This window comes from Lissotriton vulgaris, chromosome 7 (assembly GCF_964263255.1).
Source record: "Lissotriton vulgaris chromosome 7, aLisVul1.2, whole genome shotgun sequence".
Classification (NCBI taxonomy): Eukaryota; Metazoa; Chordata; class Amphibia; order Caudata; family Salamandridae; genus Lissotriton; species Lissotriton vulgaris.
The window spans coordinates 205,372,869-205,391,791 of record NC_141695.1 but is presented as its reverse complement, the minus strand read 5'-3'; the positions used below and the strand labels follow the sequence as shown (position 1 = coordinate 205,391,791).

Genomic DNA, 18,923 nt, shown 5'->3' with positions numbered 1-18,923 from the left:
TGGGGACCGGCCCTTCTCAGAAACACTGCTACCTGCTGGGGAAGGTGCTCTCCTCCCCCCTGAACCCAATGGCACTTCCAGCTGCTCCTCTGCATTTTCAGAGGGGGATTCCTTGCTTCGACCCAGGCCCTCAGCACCTTTTGGAACTCATCCTTCTTGGAGAGACCCGTCATAGCAACTTTAAATCTCCTGCAGAAATGCTTCAACTGTTTCACATTGTAGCATTCTGGTTTCTCTTCTTCCCAATCAAAATCAACAGATGCGATGGATGCTGCTTTACTCACGATGGCTAAACTTGGCAGTTCTTGGCAAAAATAGGAAATACTAGGAAAAACAATCTACCAAAAGTATGTGGTTGCGTTTTGGTCTGCACTCACTAGTAATGTTCACCAATCACTGTATATGAGTCACAAACTTTAAAACAGTTTACACCTGCAAAATTGTAGGCATGGGGGAAAAAGGAAACCAATAACTGCCCAAGATGTGCAGATATGGTTCATATGTTCGCTGAATGTTGTTAATTGAGCATAGTGAAGCAAGGGATTGAAACGTTTCTGCACAAGACTATGGGGTGGGTGGTCCCATTGACCTCAACTTTATTATTATTTGGTTGTGATGAGACTTTACAGCTTGAGCTGTCCCAAGCTTATTTCTGCTTTATGGCAATAGCAACCTTTCGTATAATGATTGCTTCAAAATGGAAAGATGAAGATCCTCTGACATACCAAGGTTGGTATGCCAGACTTTTCCATGTATTTAATTTGGAGATGGCATTGTATACATGTAAGGGCAGGAGAGCAAAGAAAAAGGGGCTACAAATTTGGGGTCCCCTGGTGGATCAGCAGGGATGAAAGGAATTCTCATGCCTGCAAGGTTAAAATAAAGAAAATGTAACTATTATGATTTCTGGATTAATTGGTTGATTTCTGCTCTCCTCTCCCTTTCTATCCCTTCTTTCTTTCCATTATTCCTCAAATTGTGTTTTTCTTTTTTTTGGACTGATTGTAACTACTGTCTTTTCTGAGGAATAAAAATAAAAAAGCAAAAACAAAACAACGAATGTCAAATAAAGGAGCAGATGCAGAGACAACGTTAATTTCATGCCAGGCTCTAGATTTGAGGCACAACCGGAACATGAACGAAAGTGCTTCAACAGCTGACATTCACCTGCAGCCCTCAACAACTTTTTAAAAAGAATATCAATTACTGCAACAAATCAAAATTACTGAAAACTTAAAGGGTCACCCAAAATAAAAAGGAGGCGCTGTTGAAAGTGCAAAATAGAAGGGGCAATGGAGCAGAAAAGCAGGACAACATGCTTTATAGGAAAAAGATGAGGCAGCACCAAAAAAAATAATAAGTGATTAGAATGTGCTTACTGTGCTAAATGTATCTATTTATGAAACTAATATGACTAATAAATCCGTGTTAGAGTTGGGTTCATCCTATTGCCCGGTGACTGAGTATTATTATTGTGACACTCATGCAGATCTTTTCGATTCCTGAGAAAACCTGGACTTCAAAAATATTTTTATTTAAATTCCACAAAGATATCATTAAATAATCTGCATCTGACACTGATGCATTGCTAATATTGATGCACTGATAGACCTGTGTGAATTTGACAGGAGTCTTACACAGGGACATGACAAGAGGAGAACATTGGTAGAACTGGGTGTTCAAATTGAAAAAACAAGTTTAAATCCCTTCAAATCTAGATCTACCTTTCATCTCAGTATGGGACATGACAATATGGATGTCTTCCAATTCCTGGTGATTGGGATTTATAAAAGTTTGCATGAAATGTCAACTATGGCATGGGGTACCATCTGACTAAATCACACGGACTGGCATTACAAAGTTTAAGGAACTATCCCAATTCAGTAATCAAGCCCTCAGACAAGGATGGCAATATCATATTATGGGACATTAAATGAATAAATGCAAAACGAAGGCCATTACTCAACTAACATTGACAGGTTGTTCTGAGCAGGTTCCCATAAATACGCACAGAGATATCAAATTATTGTATCATGATCTACTATGTGATTGTAGAGATTTGGAGTTACTGAGCGCTGAGGAGTGTTTATTCTTAAAAGTTGATGATTCACTCAACCCTTGTTCTTATCTGTTACCCAATTCCATAAAAACTCCATTAATCCTCCGGAGCACCCTACAGAGTCCTCAAATCAAAGTCTCCTTGAAAATACCGCTATCTATGTGGATTTGTTCTTGTCCCCTACAGTGAAAAGTGTATCATTTTACTGTAGGGATGGCACAAAATTCTTAGACAAAATCCACAATATTAATTGGGAAAGTACATACCACATGATCGCCATAGATATTTCTTCATTCTACATGTGTATTGATCATGATTTAGGATAGGAGCCATTTTTTGAAGACAAGATGATTGTATTAGTTAAATCATGTTATTGAATATGATTAAATTCTGTCTTAATAACAATTCCTTTCTACTTCATGCGTAGCCATACAGACAATTATCTGGGACTGCAACGGGCACCTACTTAATTAACAGCAATGCAAACTTCTACATGGGCTGGTGGGAGAAGCAGGTGGTCCACAAAAGATTTGAAAAACAGATTCAACAGGTACACTTGATGAGCTTTTTATCTTTTGAGATGGAAGTGAGAGGGAAGCCATGGAATTTATTAATAAGTTGCAAAATAACAATTTAAATGGGACTTTTAGTTCACACATCAGTGCTTCATGTTGATTATTTGGATAGCAAGGTTAAGGTTATAAATGGTGAAATATTCACCATTTTGTTCTGCAGCAGTATGACAAGTAACAGTAACCTTCACAGTAATAGACATCATCCCACAAATGTCAAATGAAGTATCCCTCAAGGTGTTTTCCCCTGGCAAAGCATAATTGTAATTCTGAGGAGGGCTTTACTAATGAGCAGGTTGCCATGAAGGAAAGGTTCAGGAAGAGAAGATATCCACCTAAAATATTACATAAAGCTGAAGAAAAAATGTCTAAGTTAACAGGGAAGCAGTGCTTGTTTTTTAACGAAAAGAAGTGTAAGATAACATACACATCATTTGTACACACTGTAAGTCAAGCTCGGGATCTATAACATTTTAAGAGAAGATTTGCATTTGATAAAGGCAGACCCCCTCCTGAGATGTGATGTATCGGCTCACCTTAATACTACATATCGCAGACCAAATCCCTAAAAGACACACTAACATTCAGTTTTTCCTCACCAAGGTTGAAACCTGTTGGTTGAACACAAGAAAAAGCTTTTATATGGGCAGTAAATGCAAAGCCTGTACATTGATCAGTAACTACAGGTCCATCACATTGCCAACAGGAAAAGCGATAAAAATACAGAAACATATATTTGCCACTGACTATGCTGCATATCTGTTACAATGCCTGTGTGACCTGCTCTCTAAAGGTAGTGCCATCTTCATAATTCCTAGAGTGATATAAAATGTGGATAATGCTCACCCTGAAGTAAGAAATTTTAGTAAACAGCATAATCAAAATCCTGACCTTTTGCAATTGTTTGGCATTAACAGGGTTGATCACAGTAAGAGAGATGGCAATTGAGAAAAGATTTTGAGATGGCTGGAGAGTAAATACATTCTGGAGTTTAAGTGCAAACACCCAAATGGACACAACATGGATGAGGAATTATCTGTATTTCTATGATCGTTGAGGACAGAAGATATATTGTGTGGTTGTTTTTGTGAATTGTTTTGTAAATTGATTTGATATATGATTTTTGGTATCCATTCGTTGAAATCCGGATGTATAAAAAATCTGATTTATATCAGCCAGTGTAATCTTTAGTATTTCACACTATAATTCTTACAATTAATTAGTGAATAACTGGTGAATAACTACTATATATACATGTATCATGTAATGTTATGGATCCTGTTGCCAATGTTGCTGTGAGCCCATCATTTTGTGCTAAGCCCATGTGGGTGAAATTGACTATCATCAAGATATTATCAATATTTATATTATAGATCCTTCAGAGTAGGATTGGCTCCAAGCAGAAGACATCATGTATGGAAACCACCCGGGTTCCATATCAGATATCAATTACATACATGCAGCTATGCACTGTTGGTAGATGGGCTTGTTTATAGGAACACACACCATAATGCGTCATCTGACTTTTAAAATTATTTCAATTATGGGATTGTTAATTATAAATGCTCTAGCAAGAAAAAATGACCTGGTCCCCACTTTGAGTTGCTGCTATTTATTTAAACAGACTCAAATACCTTGACCACTCTGTTCATAGGCATTCTCAAATTTTATTGCAAATATTTACAACATACTATAATGCTTTTACAATTTTCATATATCTAAGCGCGACGCAAACACAATTTACAATAATTGACAATATTCATAAACACAAAACAAGACATAAACATGATTCAACAGCTACAAATGATATAACACAAATAAATAGCTACATGAAATCATTACACCAGTGTCATTAATTGTAAAAATCCATAAGTCTGCTGTTTTATGCCTTAGTAAATTAGGACTGTTGTCCCAAGGGCAAGAATCCTGGGGGGCTAAGTATTTTAAATGTGGCCTCCTCAGAGAAAACACACTAGACATTTAACTAGCGGATGGCCCTTTGTGTGTATATAACGGAAAAGCCGACGTGTTTCTAATCCAGTTAATTATTTCACGGGATTTTCCTCAAAGCTGAGCTCGGTGTAACCTGTTGGTTTAATGAGAAGGACAAATAAGTGTGCACTCTTTCTCAATATATTTCCCAAGTGCAGACTATTGTGGTAAATGGAATTCCTTTGTCTGTCAAAAGACTCAATCAAGTTCTCAGACACTTTAACGTTGAACCTAAAACAGTAAACATAAAGAAACACGGACATTTTGTCTCAGTATCTATAGGTATTTGACAAAATTCATATTTATATCTTGTTCTGGGCTTTGATAGCTCCAGTGTGGATAAGCAAACAGCATCAGGACTTACATGTGTTCTGTTATTTTTTTAAAAGACAGATAGCCACAAATCTTTTCAACAGTGTCACCTATGTGTGAAAAAAACAGTGTTTCAGTTGTTACATTCAAAGAAGGAATCGGAGAAGCACCTTTTTAGTTAGACCGAAGCAGGAAATTACTTCACAGCCTGTCGATGAATTTCTACCCCACGGATGGAATGGAAAAGTTGCATTCGCAGCACCTTCTGTTGAAAAACAAATCATCATTGCTTGCGTTACCTAAAGCCTGTTGGAAGACAATGCATGCCTTTATGGTGTGTCAATGTTTACTATATCAGCATGACAAACACACAAGGGGTGCTACTGGTCTAGATAGGCTAGAAAGTGTCTGCTGTCTTGTGAGGAGTGTGTGTAGGGACTGAGAAATGAGAAGTAATAAAACCCATCAGCCCACCCATTGGCGGAACTTCATCATTTTAAAATTATTTTCCCCTCTAGACCCCCTTCCACGTTGTTTTTTGTTACTATATCAGCATGTCACGTACGCACTTACTTGAGGTAGGGGATTTTCGGCACAAACTTTGTTTGACTCAATGTAAGCCACACGCTCGACCCTGTCTTCTCCTCAAGCCCGCACGTCTCTGTAAGCCACACCACCGAACTCCTCTGGACCGACCACCGCTGCATCCACTTCACCTTCCAGAAACCCACCACACACCACCGCACCCAACAGAACCCCCGCCGCAGCAAAATCACAAAAGACCAACTCCTTACAAATGTAAACGTGAAGCTTACAGCGTGAACTTGTATTTAAGCGATCTGTGTGTTTTAAAGAAAAAGGGAACCGGAATGAGCGTTATAGTTCTAGCGCTTAAAAAGAAGGGGTTTTACAGTTAGCTTATATTGGGGCTCTGTGCACCTCACCTTCATTAATGTTTTGTGGGGCACCTCGATGATCTTTTTTCAAATTAAATGATGTCGATCAAGAGCACAGAAGTTGTCCTTAGGCATTTATGCGTGTAACCCGGAAGGGATTGTGTCTATACTAAGCATTCTGGTAGTTTTAGTCAATCATGTGTATGTCACTGCGAGTTGAATCTCCTCTCCGTATTTGGATTAACTTGCCTTAAGGAAGGGCGAATGTTGCCACTGGGGTCATTAATTTTTCACAAGATAGCTGATTAACTGGTGATGCTGTATGTTATAAAAACATGAAGATATTTTGTGTGAAATTATTTTTTTATTTTAAAGAGAAATTATTTGTTTTAAAGAAAATTAAGTCTACTGCAACTTAAACAGTTATTCGTGTTTTTGGTAATAAAAACTGTGACTAGTCAGAGATACTGAGGGCTCAGAGAATTGTTTGTTGAAGTGCTGTCATCTCGTTCAGGCCATCAATCACACAATTGAACTTGAGTATTAAATATGCTTCTCTCCTGAGGAGTGTTGATTCCACACTTCCTCCTCGGGATGGGGTTTTGATGCCTAAGAGCACGGTCCATTTAAAATCTTTTTCAGTGTGCTTCTTTTTCTTTAAAACTAATAATTTCTCTTTCAAATAAAAAATAAATTCACACAAAATATATTCATGTTTTTATAACATACAGAATTGTCATGTCGTGACTACAATAATGACAGACAAATATAACTTGTTTGTAGGAGCTTTATTACTTACTTCCTATCGTGTCCCTGTCCCTACTCTAACTAACTCTTTCCTGTCCCCGCTTCTCCTCTTCCTCTGGCCCCCTAGCTCCGCCCACTCCCAACTACTAGAAGGCATCACAACATTACATCTCCCCCCTTGTTAACAAAATGAACTTAGCGTCCAACATATTCCTAGATCCTCGATCAGCCACACGGGTTCTCCGGTCGTTCATTTGAGCCTGGTAGACGCATCTCTGTTTCCTTTGTGTGTCTGTCTGTCACCTTGACAAGAGCATCCTTTACTACAAGAGTGCTTCTCTGCAATTGCATGACGTTTCGTGTGATCTGCATATGCTCAGATTCGTGGTGATTTTCAATCAGCTTCTGGGTGATCCACTCACCTTCAGTGTCTGAGGTGACTGCGAAGGGCTCAGTTTGATATCGGCAGTCTGTCTTTCTTTGCGACTCTTGTTCTATTGACGCTCAATCTCTTTTCTGAGGGGATGTTGTTCTGGTTCTCTTCCGAGCACCCTCATGTCCTTTTGCTTCGGTTTGTCTTGTCCGGTTGAGGTCACCACTGCCCTACTGTTCAGAGTCATGGGTGCCAGACGGCAACGTACAATCTGGAGAGATCGTCCTGGTATGGGTTGGGGACTCATTTACTACCTCCGGTCGTCTCATCCACTCCCGCTCGGGACTGGTGAACCCTTGGAACATTTGGGCATATATATGTTTCTCTCTCGTCCGATGAGGTTCTGTCTCTATTGACACGTCTGGCTTTCCTTGCAGATTGACTGGCTGGTCCTTTTCCATCCGGTGCGTAAGGTCCACTATATCTGTTTTCGTTTTGTAGGCCCTTTGAGTCAGCCTCGCTGGTCCCATCAGAGGTGGCGGTGTATTATTTACGTCTTGATACACCTGTGACAGACATGACATGTTGTCTTGTGGAATGATTGAGTGTTCAGAGACATTGGTGTGAGACATGTTGCTCTTGATGGTTGCTCTTGATGGTTCTCTGGTGTGTTCGGATGATTGACGTCATGGCCGTTGTCGGGACCACGACTCGGTCGACTCGAAGGATCGGACCGACATGCTATCTGAATCAGAGAAGTTCTTTGTCGATTTCCTTTGGGAACGTTCCTTTGAGAAAGTCTTAGCGAGTGGATTTCTAACATGGGTCGTCCGTGACGAGCTGCTCTTCACGTCAGAGTTATCTTTGGGTTGTCTCTCCGAGTATCTTTCTCGAAGTGTCTTCATTGTCAATTCACTGGAGACATTGTTCGATAACCACATACTTGTTTCTTGAGTTTGATCCCAAGGTGTTTCATTTCTGCCTCTCTCGCATGATGGTACTGACCTCCTCTCAGTTTCTTCATTATTTCGGATGTCATGAATGCGTTTGTCTTCCCCTTTACATTGTCTGAGTGAATCAGTCCATCTTATGTAGCTCGCTTCCTCTTCACACTTGTTTGGTGCACTGACATCTGTGCTACCGGTGTGATATGTTCTCCTGTTTGATGTTTCCTCGCACTCGTCTCTAGACTTTGGCAAACAGTGAGGTGCTTGCGTGTGGTCGTGTACCGATTTCCAGTGTTAACGTGACTGGTCCAGTCTTCTATATTTTGCCTTTCTTGCGCGTTTGTTGGGCAGACTGTCATCTGGTCCATTGGTGCGATCTGTCCCACTTGACTCTTCATCTGCTTCAGAACCGTTTGCACCATATGCTGACTGGCTCCTTGAGGTTGAATAACTCCTTGAGGTTGAATAACTCCTTTAGGTTGTATCAGTGCCGCTATCGCAATCCTGACTCATCCTGGTCTTTTGTGTTGTTGACTCAGAGTTTTTCATGACATTTTGTCTCTCGTTTTGTCTTGGCTCTGATCTGCCGTCACCCTCCCTCTTTCTGGTTTTGTTTGTTTCTTGGGTTTTGTTCCCAGGCATGAGGGATGTCTCTTTCCAGGTATCTTTGTGTCTTGCATTCGAGTGCACGTCTTTTGATATGTCTCTTGCTTTGACCCGCACTCCAACTTCGGCCTTTCTGATGATTTCCTTTAGCGACCACTGCCCTCGAAGAATTTTGCGCTTCGTGTCAGCATTTGAACAGCCTTCGATTATCCGGAGCCGAACCGCTTCCTCATTTGTAAATGAATTGAAGTATCAGCATGGTACCAAGCTTTGCAACCGGGTGATGAATTTTGGCAATGGTTCTCCTGGTTCCTGCCGTGCTGTGGTGAAGGTGATGCGAGCATGATCCACGTCTACCTGTGCATGGAAATGGGCACATAGCTTCTCTTGGAGTCTTTCATAGGTCTCTGTGTCCTTTTCAGGATATGTTCTGATTAAGCGTCGGCCCTCATGACCTACCAGCTGGAGGAGAAGTATCAGACATTTTCTATCTCTTCGCTCACCAATTGCTTCAAGAAAATCGCCCAGTGATTCCAGCCACCGTTCCATTTGAGACCCAAACTCCGAGTGTCAGTCTGTGTCACTGGGGGCGGCACTTCAATGCAGGGATTGGACCGTTGTGTTACTTTTCCCAAGGCCATGAGAGAGGAAGATTCTGATCTACTACAGGGAAAGGACTGTTGACTTTGCTTCCCGTCTTCTTTGCTGACTCTCTTCAGCCAAGATCCTTGGTCTGGTTGTTTGCTTTGAGGTTGGTAAGCTTCGCAACTCTCTCAGTATGCGCCAGTAAGTGAACTTGGATTAATTGAGTTTAGACTGGCCACCACTCAGCTACACTATGCGTAACTCATGGCTCCCTTTCCTTAGAGTCGCATGCTAGCTGCAGGTGGTTGATGGTTCTTCCGCGATGGTGCCTGGCACACTTATTATCTTGTTCGTTCATGCGTCTCTTCTGGATTAGTACAGGTCCTTCAATCGCTTCGTTGATGAGGGAAGTCTTCCTCGACATTCATCTACTCATACTTCTGGATCATTTGTTTTATTAGCCTCGATTACTTTTGAGTTGTTTGTCTTCACGTGGTGCTGAACGTTTACTTTGGCACTTGCCTTTGCTTGTGTTTGTCGCATTCGAGGTTTGTCCGGGCTTGTGCTTGTTTTCATGCATACCTTGCACTTGCCAGTGTTTGCTGTGTTCATTGGCCCTTTGCTCCTTTCACTTCATGTTTCTTATACTCGTGCTTGTTTACATTCAGTGCGATCTTCACTCGTTTCTGGTACTGCCTTCTTCTGGGTCTTCTGCAATTCTGCCCTCTTCGGGGTCTTCTGCAGGACTGCCCTCTTCGGGGTCTTCTGCAATTCTGCACTCTTCGGTTTGTGCTCACCGTTGTCTTTATTTGTCTTTTGCATTTGCTTATGTTTGTCTGTGTTGACTCTTGTGTTCGCCTGTGCTTGTTTACTCATTTGATTCACTTCTTGCATTTGTCAGGGCTTGTTTCCTTCACATTTGTCAGTGTTCGCTCATTTGCCTTTGCCAGTGCTTGGTTCCATACACTTGCCACTGATTGTTCCTTTAGACTTGCCAATGCTTGTCCTTACTGTTCACTTACATTTATCACTGCTTGTTTTCTTGTTCACCCTCTGCATTCACTCGTGCTTGTTTGTTTTGCCCTCGTCTTTCCTGGTGCTTGTTTATGCTTCCTTATTACGCCTCTTGCGTTTGCTTGGGCTTGTTTTCTTATTATGCTCCTTGCATTTGCTTGTGATTATTTGTGTCCACTTATCGCTTCAATCTAGCTCTTGCATGTGTCTGTGCTTGTTTCTTTTCTTTACTTGCATTGGCCAATGCTTGTTGCATTGCTTTTGTAGTTGCTCGTGCTTGTTTGCTTATCGTACTTTTGCCTTTGCCCGTGCTTGTCTGCTATTTCTTCCTTGCACTGACTTGTGCTTGTTTGTTTGTCATCCCTTTGCACTGATCAGTATTTGTTAACTTGGCACTGCCTGACTCAAAGATGGCCGTTTAGACATTTGAACAGGGGTGTCTCTACACGCTGCCTGACTCTAATATGGCCGCCAGTCTTGTAGTCTCAGTCTCCACGAGATTTGAGATGATTGCCACTTCCATCCCAGTGATTCCAGCCACCGGTTCCATTTGAGACCCAAACTCTGAGTGTCAGTCTGTGTCACTGGGGGCGGCACTTCAATGCAGGGATTGGACCGTTGTGTTACTTTTCCCACCGCCATGAGAGAGGAAGATTCTGATCTACTACAGGGAAAGGACTGTTCACTTTGCTTCCCGTCTTCAGCTATTTTGTGAAAGATTAATGACCCCAGTGTCAACATTCGCCCTTCCTTAAGGCAAGTTAATCCAAATACGGAGAGGAGATTCAACTCGCAGTGACATACATGTGATTGACTGCAACTATCAGAATGCTTAGTATAGACACAATCTGCTCCGGGTTACACACATAAATGCCTAACAACACCTTCCGTGCTCTTGATGGACATAATTTAATTTGAAGAAAGATCATTGTGGCGCCACACGAAACATTAATGTAGGTGAGGTGCACAGAGCTCCAACATAAGCTAACTGTAAAACCCCTTCTTTTTAAGTTCTAGAACTATAACGCTCATTCCGGTTCCTTTTTCTTTAAAACACACAGATCGTCTAAATACAAGTTCGCACTGTAAGCTTTGCCCTGACATTGAGTCAAACAAAGTTTGTGCCGAAAGTCCCCTGCTGACAAAGGATTTCAATTAGTTACCTCAAGTAAGTGCGTTTGTGACATGCTGATATAGTAAACTAGTAAACATTTTACTATTACTGACTTGAGACAAAATCCTAAACTTACTAATTTTGGTATTCACAGAAGGCCTTTAGTAGTAGTAAAGTTAGTAGTCCTAACTTTATTAATACTAAATGCCTTCTGTGAATACCAAAAGTAGTAAGTTTAGGATTGTGTCTCTGATTGGTTCTGTGAATCGGCCTCATTGGCTTTCCCCCAACTGACTTATTTAATGTACTTCGGAGTCTCTAGTAAAGTGGTACTACATGTATGCAGGCCTGGAAATTAAATGCTACTAGTTGGCCTATAGCACTGGTTGTCCCGCCCATTTAAGTGGGGAATTAAAACATGTCTCTGGCATGCCATTATAGCCTGTAGGTGCAGTTTTAAACTACCATTTCCACCTGCAAAATTAAACCTTTTTGCTAGGCCACTCCTTCCTTTTAAATTCATATAGGTCACCCCAGGGTAGATCCTGTACAGCCCTGGTGGCAGGATGCATTGCATTTAAAAGCAGGACATGAAATCTTGAGTTTTACATGCCCTATCTTTGAAGAACTCTTAAATTTGTTTTTCACAACTCCAAGGCCTACCTCACCTATGGAATATCATTGAAGTCAGCTATTACATTTAATATGCTGTAATTTATAAATGGGAACAAGTTACCAGTTCATGTTTGGTGTCTTTGAAATTGCAATGGAAAGTCCTCTCTTATGGTGAAGTCGGATTTTAGATTACAATTTTGAAAATGTTACTTTTGTCTGAACTGGGGTGGCTTGGTGAGCAAAATAACGATGGATTAAACCCAGATCTGTGACTGGGGGTGAATGTTTTGCCATTGTGCAACAGTCCCTCCATCATCTTGTGTGTTTTGCTGTTCACCCTATGTGGAAAGGTATGCCCAGACGTGGGTCCCGTGCTCACTAAGCCACTGGAGTGAAGCTATTTTGGCTGAAGACGGCTGATAGCAAGAAACCGGTCCTAGTATGCTTGATTCCGGTCCAGGGAAGACATGACTTGGCAGTTCAGGCTGGACTGTTCCCATGAGGCACAGGGCCAAGACTGGTTTGCATATTGCCATGTCTGAACTGGGGTGGCTTGGTGAGCAAAATAACGATGGATTAAGCCCAGATCTGTGACTGGGGGTGAATGTTTTGCCATTGTGCAAGATTCCATCCATCATCTTGTGTGTTTTGCTGTTCACCCTATGTGGGAAGGGTATGCCCATATGTGGGTCCCATGCTCACTAAGCCACTGGAGTCAAGCTATTCTGGCTGAAGACGGCTGATAGCCAGAAACCAGTCCTAGGATGTTTGATTCCGCTCCAGGGAAGACATGACTTGGCAGTTCGGGCTGGACTGTTCCCATGAGGCACAGGGCCAGGACTGATTTGCATATGGCCATGTCTGAACTGGGGTGGCTTGTTGAGCAAAATAATGATGGATTAAACCCAGATCTGTGACTGGCGGTGAATGTTTTGCCATTGTGCAACCTTCCGTCCATCATCTTGCGTGGCATTTTCCTGCCTGTAGCCTGTCCTTCAGTCACATGGCTTGGCATAGCTGATGATTGTGCTTTGTGTGTTCCTTCTAGACAGCCACACACACTAGAGAGCTTAGGTGAGCAAGGATGGGCCATCGCAGGCAGGATGGGAGGGCGGAGCTGGGCACAACCCTATTTACATTGGAATAAGCTATGTCCTGCCACCACCCAAAGGGCTGCATACCCCCTGTAGTTAGGCTGGAGAAAGGACAGAGAGAGGAGAATGCCTGAGGACTTCAAATGGAAACCTCTAGAGGTTTCTCCCACCTTCCAGAAGAGAACCAGGTATAAATATTGAACCTCAGACACTGCCACCACTTCAGAACACTTCTGGACCTGTGGATACTCTTCCAGGAAGAAGGACTGCAGTGTTGCTAAAGGGACTTCCACTCTGCTGGGCTACTGTCCTGATGTGCTGACCTCAAACCTGTTGCCCTCTGGGCTAGGTTAGAAGGACCGGACCTGCAGCTGTTCAACCCAGGGCTCAAAGATTACTTTTTTCGTTTCACAATTCTTTTTTTAGAAGAGCAGAACATAACAATGTATAAGGGAAAGGGGGAACATGAGGCACGATATGTGAAATAATAATAATGTACGAAAAACACAGTGCAACCTGGATCATATCGCTCAATACAGAGCGGGTGGAGGTCCCACGAGGCTGGGGTCCTAGGGAGTCAAGAAAGGACAATGAAAATGAAGGGATGTGGGTCTATATCTGTGCACAGGATGAAAAGAGAGGAAAGATGGGGCAGAAAGAAAAGACATGAAAAAAATTAAACAAATAAACAGAAAGAGCAAAAAGGGACCCAAATTCACACACACGCCTGGGGGGCAGTTGGGGAATGAGTGGGAGAGCAAGGGGAGATGCAGAGAGAGAAGAAAGAGAGGCAGAGTTGAAGAGAATGTGGAAAACGTAGGAGTGGAAGGGGGAGGTAGGGGGCGTAGGCACACAGCCTCAAGAATAATGACCAGACAGGGTCTCTGGGGTAGTGTCAGCATGATATAATGCCTAGTTATCCATCTAAGGGGTGTCAGGGATGCACTCAACTAAGAGCTAGAGAGTTTCAGCCAGAAGAAAATGTGTCCAGGTGAGGAGGAAGGTCTCTCTCTTTGCAGGTTATAGATGACTCACTAATGGGAGGCAGTCTGGTACACCTTCGAAGGGCATTCATCATAGGAGGGGATGCACCAGTGATGGAGAGTGTATATTATTTCTTTGGCAAGCAGATGGTCCTGAGGGTGGGACATGTCCGGGGAGGTCATGAGGCCATGTAGACGGATCAGGGGGTGAGGCAGGGGTGTTGCGACTGGTAGGGTCTCGCTCATCTGCCTCCCAAAAGGTTTTACTGATGGGCAGTCTCAAAGGACGTGTATCAGGTCACAGCGGTCGTGGGTGCAGCACCAGTAATTTGCATGAGTAATTTGCATGAGGTAACAAGCCAGCAGCCCGCAGTTTCTTGGTAGTCCAGTGCCAGTCATGCACTAGCTTAAAGAAACAGAACTTCAACTGTGCCTCCTGGGCCCCATAATCCATTGCCTCCAGCAGGTCTGCACAATCCTCAGTTTCATATTCTGTTTGAAGTCTGGTTGCCACGTGACACGGAGGCTTTTTACAAGGGGCAGGGATAAAAGATGATGGATCAAGAGGCTATAGAAGCCAGACATCACCCCATGGAAGCTTCCCTACATTCTAAGGTAGGAGACTACAGGAGAGGGCAGGAGGACCCAGGGCCATGCACTCAGGCAACAATTGAGGCAATATCAGAGCTGCAAATATAGCAAGGACTGATGAGATGGGAGACCAAATTCTTCAGGGAGTGCAGCAAAGTATTTAAGGGTACCTTGTTCAAGGACTTGAAGAAAACTGTAGATGCTCGCCACCCAGTTCAACATCTCACCACCTATATGGATGCCAGAGTTGCCCCATAACGGTGCGTGTTCATGAAAAAGATGATCCACCCTGAAGAGACTATGGGCCCGCCGCCATGCTTTGACCATGGCTTGCAGCATTGGGTTGGTGGGGCATGGTATAGGTGTGCCACTTTTGTAGAGTGGGTAGAGTCCCTGTGGGCAACTCAGCAGGGTGTGCTCCACCAGCACCAACTGCAGCAGTTCCAGGGTCCCTGGAGGCATGCAATTGATCTGTGCCAAGTGCAGGGGCAGAGTGTTGTGCTCAACTGACGGGACGTCCAGGTCCCCACAACATTAATAATCCAGGAGTTTGCTACTGGCTAACAGGGGACAGCAGATCCCCCAATCAAAAGACTTTATACTCCAGTTCACAGAATGCAGCAATGGAAGAAGGACCAGTAGGGGCAGCATGCCGAGGGCGTAGGTGTATCGTGACAGTGATCCCATCCAAAACGCTTGTACCCTGCCCCATAACAAGAGTCCGAGTTGAGCCTACTTCTCAAAGTTCAACTACATAAGTGCCAGCAGGGTATTGAGGTTACTCCTGAACTCATCAATGAGTCCTATCCTGCCACGTGATGCCATCCAAGTCCTGGACCCTTGGAATTGGGCCAGAAGGTGGCCTGCCTACCCATCTGTGCAACCAGCAGAACCAACACATCTCTTCCGCAGTGTGGCGCAAAGCCAGGCAGAACCGATGCATCGCCTCTTCTGCGTGTGTTTATCGGATGCGTAAGACCCCACACTGACCGTGTAGCTGCATCAAAACTACCCCCTGTGCCTAACTTTCCTGACACAGGCCTTCATACTTCTCGTCGACAGCAGCCTCAAAGATGATCCAGGTTCTGGCACTGCAGCCTCACAGCTCCTTGGAGTCGATGCATCGCCTCAACTGTGCGACACATCAATGACACCGTACTTCAAATCTCAAGCCCTCGTCAATGGGATTCTTGACAATGATGCAGGACTTTGAATGACATCTCTGCAGCACCTCTGAACTGATGCATCACTTCAGCTGCATGAAGGATCCTCGGTGCCTAAACATTCAATGCTTCACAACCAGTACGTAAGGTACTTTGTTAAGCAGGCCTAACTGGGTCCCTGTAGCTAATTGGCACTCCATCGTGGTCGGCCTGAACTTGAGATTTTATCTCAGTCCAGCATGACTAGATATCCACGGTTAACGCTTCATGCTTTTTAGTGATATTTTCACGAAAATCTTTAAAACTGCATATCTCTGTTTCCACTGATTGCATATTGGAGGCATATTGTTTGTATCAGAATATCAGGGAAATAATAATGTATTTTTATTTTCTACTATTATTTTAATAAGGTCTGAAATACAGTGATTTGATTGGATTATTTTTACTGTTGATTTGTAAACATTTGTGAAGAATTTAAAATAAAGTTGAATAGTGCAATCCAGTACTTTAAGTATATTTTCTTTGTCTAGTCACTGTGGGTAAACATATTCTGAGGCAGCGGGCCATGCTATGGGTTTGACAAAGGCTGTAATGGCATAATGTGTGACCATCAGAATTAAACATCTTCTACTGCACTTATGAAGTGCCAGTTCATTTCACTAAAGAGAATGATCGTGAGTTGCTGTACATATGTATATACATGTATAAAGGATTTAACATTGACAAGCTTTCTCCTAGCATTTCTGCTACTAACCTCGCTTGAAATCATCAACATGCAATTGGCCCGCCACCTGGAAGACAACAACATCTTGGACCCATCCCAGTCTGGATTCAGATGAAACCACAGCACCGAGACAGCCCTCATCGCCGCCACAGACGACATCAGGCGCCAACTAGACAATGGAGAAACATCAGCCCTCATCCTCCTGGACCTGTCAGCCGCCTTCGACACAGTCCACCATCGCACTCTAAAGACACGCTTCCTAGAAACCGGAATCCAAGAGAAGGCCCTTGACTGGACCACGTCCTTCCTCTCCGGCAGAACCCAGAGCGTCCGCCTCCCACCCTTCCGATCCGAAGCCTCCAACATCATCTGCGGCGTCCCCCAGGGCTCATCTCTCAGCCCGACGCTGTTTAACGTCTACTTGGTCCCCCTCGCACAAGTGGCCCGCCATCATAACCTCAACATCATCTCCTACGCCGATGACACCCAGCTCATCCTCTCTCTCACCAAGGACCCACACACCGCCAAAACCAACCTCCACGAGGGAATGAAGGCCGTCGCCGACTGGATGAGGAGCAGCCATCTGAAGCTGAACTCGGACAAGACAGAAGTCCTCATTCTCGGACCCACCCCCTCAGCCTGGGATGACTCCTGGTGGCCGACCACACTGGGAACAGCACCAACACCCACTGACCATGCACGCAACCTAGGATTCATCCTTGACTCCTCCCTCTCCATGTCTAAGCGGGTCAACGCTGTCTCCTCCTCCTGCTACAACACCCTCCGCATGCTCCGCAGGATCTATGAGTGGATCCCGACTGAAACAAGAAGAACGTGACACAGGCCCTCGTCAGCACAAGACTGGACTACGGCAACGCACTCTACGCACGAATCCCAGCCAAACACCTACGACGACTGCAACGCATCCAAAACGCCTCCGCCCGACTGATCGTCAACGTCCCCCACTGCAGCCACATCACCCCCGACCTGAGAGACCTACACTGGCTCCCCATCGACAAGAGGATCACCTTCAAGCTCCTCACCCACGCACACAAAGCACTCCACAACGCCGGACCAGCCTACCTGAACAGCAAACTCAGCTTCTACACCCCGACCCGCCAGCTCCACTCCGCCAGCCTCGCCCTCGCCGCTGTCCCCCGCATCCAACGAACGACCTCCGGCGGCATATCTTTCTCCTACCTCGCCGCCAAGACCTGGAACACCCTCCCTACCCACATACGGCAGACCCAAGACCTACTCGCCTTGAGAAGACTCCTCAAGACCTGGCTCTTCGAGCAGTAGCAGCACCCGCCCCCCTCCCCCTCCCCGTAGCGCCTTGAGACCCTCACGGGTAAGTAGCGCACTTTACAATTACTTTGATTGATTGATTGAAATGTGAATTTTCAGATACTGACATGTTGATAATTGGATGATAGTTCAATCTGAGTTGGAGAGACCTATTGCTGTGGTTATGTCCTTTATGCCAAATGGCACATGATGCTTTGGCTGTAATTTCATTAGTTAAGTGAATAGATTTTATATTGATAAGACCTGAAATGTTTTGGTGTTCATTACTGATAATCCTATTAAGGGTGTTCCTAGTGTAATGTTAAAATATGTGGCACATTGATAACATTTTATAGTAGCTCAGGTGGACTTCAACTGAGAAAAAGTAACTCTCACTACAGAAAAGGTCAGTGGTTACTGCTCTGGTTATTGCTGGTACTCTTGGTTCATTGTTCACATAGGTGTGAATAATACAGCAGGGCATACAACATGACAAATTTTCTAGTGACCTAGCTAGATTCAGTGTGGACACAGTGTATGCTTTGCTAACAGTAGAGAGCGGAGAAGTGTGGCTCACTGGTTAGAGGAGGCAGACCTGGAAACAGAGGTCAGCCCGGGACCAGGGTTTAATTCCCGGTTCGGCGGGTCTTGAGTCCTAAAATGTCCACGGACTCGACAATTCTCGCTCCCGTGCCTACTCGATTCACGGGTTCACACTCTGCGCAATAGCTTGCTTAATCTCCACAACGGCCCCTCGCGGTGGGATGCCTGGCTTTCACCTTGTGGATACCCTGCCGGGGTTATCCCACAGGGGAATACCAGGACGGGTTCCCTAAGCAAGCGCTTAGATACCGGTTGGAGATCCCTCCTCTAAATATAAAGGATATGATGTATGAAAGGGTTTCACCCATTTTAGGTCTACAGAGCAAGGCATTGATGCATAACACTCAAGATTATGCGATGACTCATGATCATTTTCAGTAATGTTCTTTTCACTAACATCCTCCAGCTCTTTGGAAGTTGTTGTCCTTCTTCTTCCCAGCTGGACTGGTTTTGTTAACACATCAGCAAATCACGGGGTGTAGGAATGGGAGGGGATGGAAAGGATTTTACCCCTCCCCGTAGATTTTTGTGTGAGAGCATTGGGAACAGTCAAGGTGCAAAGCAGCCAACATGGTTTCATGTGAGTTTCACTGTAAAGCTAAACTAACAATGTCTAGGCTTCTGCCTCTGCACACCTGCTGTTGCT

General features: G+C 44.1%; 1 protein-coding gene across 9 annotated transcripts in view; it reads right to left on the bottom strand.

Moving 5' to 3' along the window:
• The window catches only part of LOC147701201 (sialoadhesin-like), a 473,651-nt gene that overhangs the window by 435,653 nt on the left and 19,075 nt on the right, over positions 1-18,923 (bottom strand). For 3 of the 9 annotated variants that reach the window (XM_086929947.1, XM_086929950.1, XM_086929953.1), the window contains exon 2: positions 5,106-5,200. The exons of 5 other annotated variants lie outside the window; for them this stretch is intronic. The gene's annotated coding sequence lies outside the window, so the exon portion shown is untranslated. Of the gene's footprint in view, positions 1-3,167; positions 3,243-5,105; positions 5,201-18,923 lie in introns of all 9 variants that reach the window. One more of the 9 variants, XM_086929948.1, reaches the window with a different exon arrangement.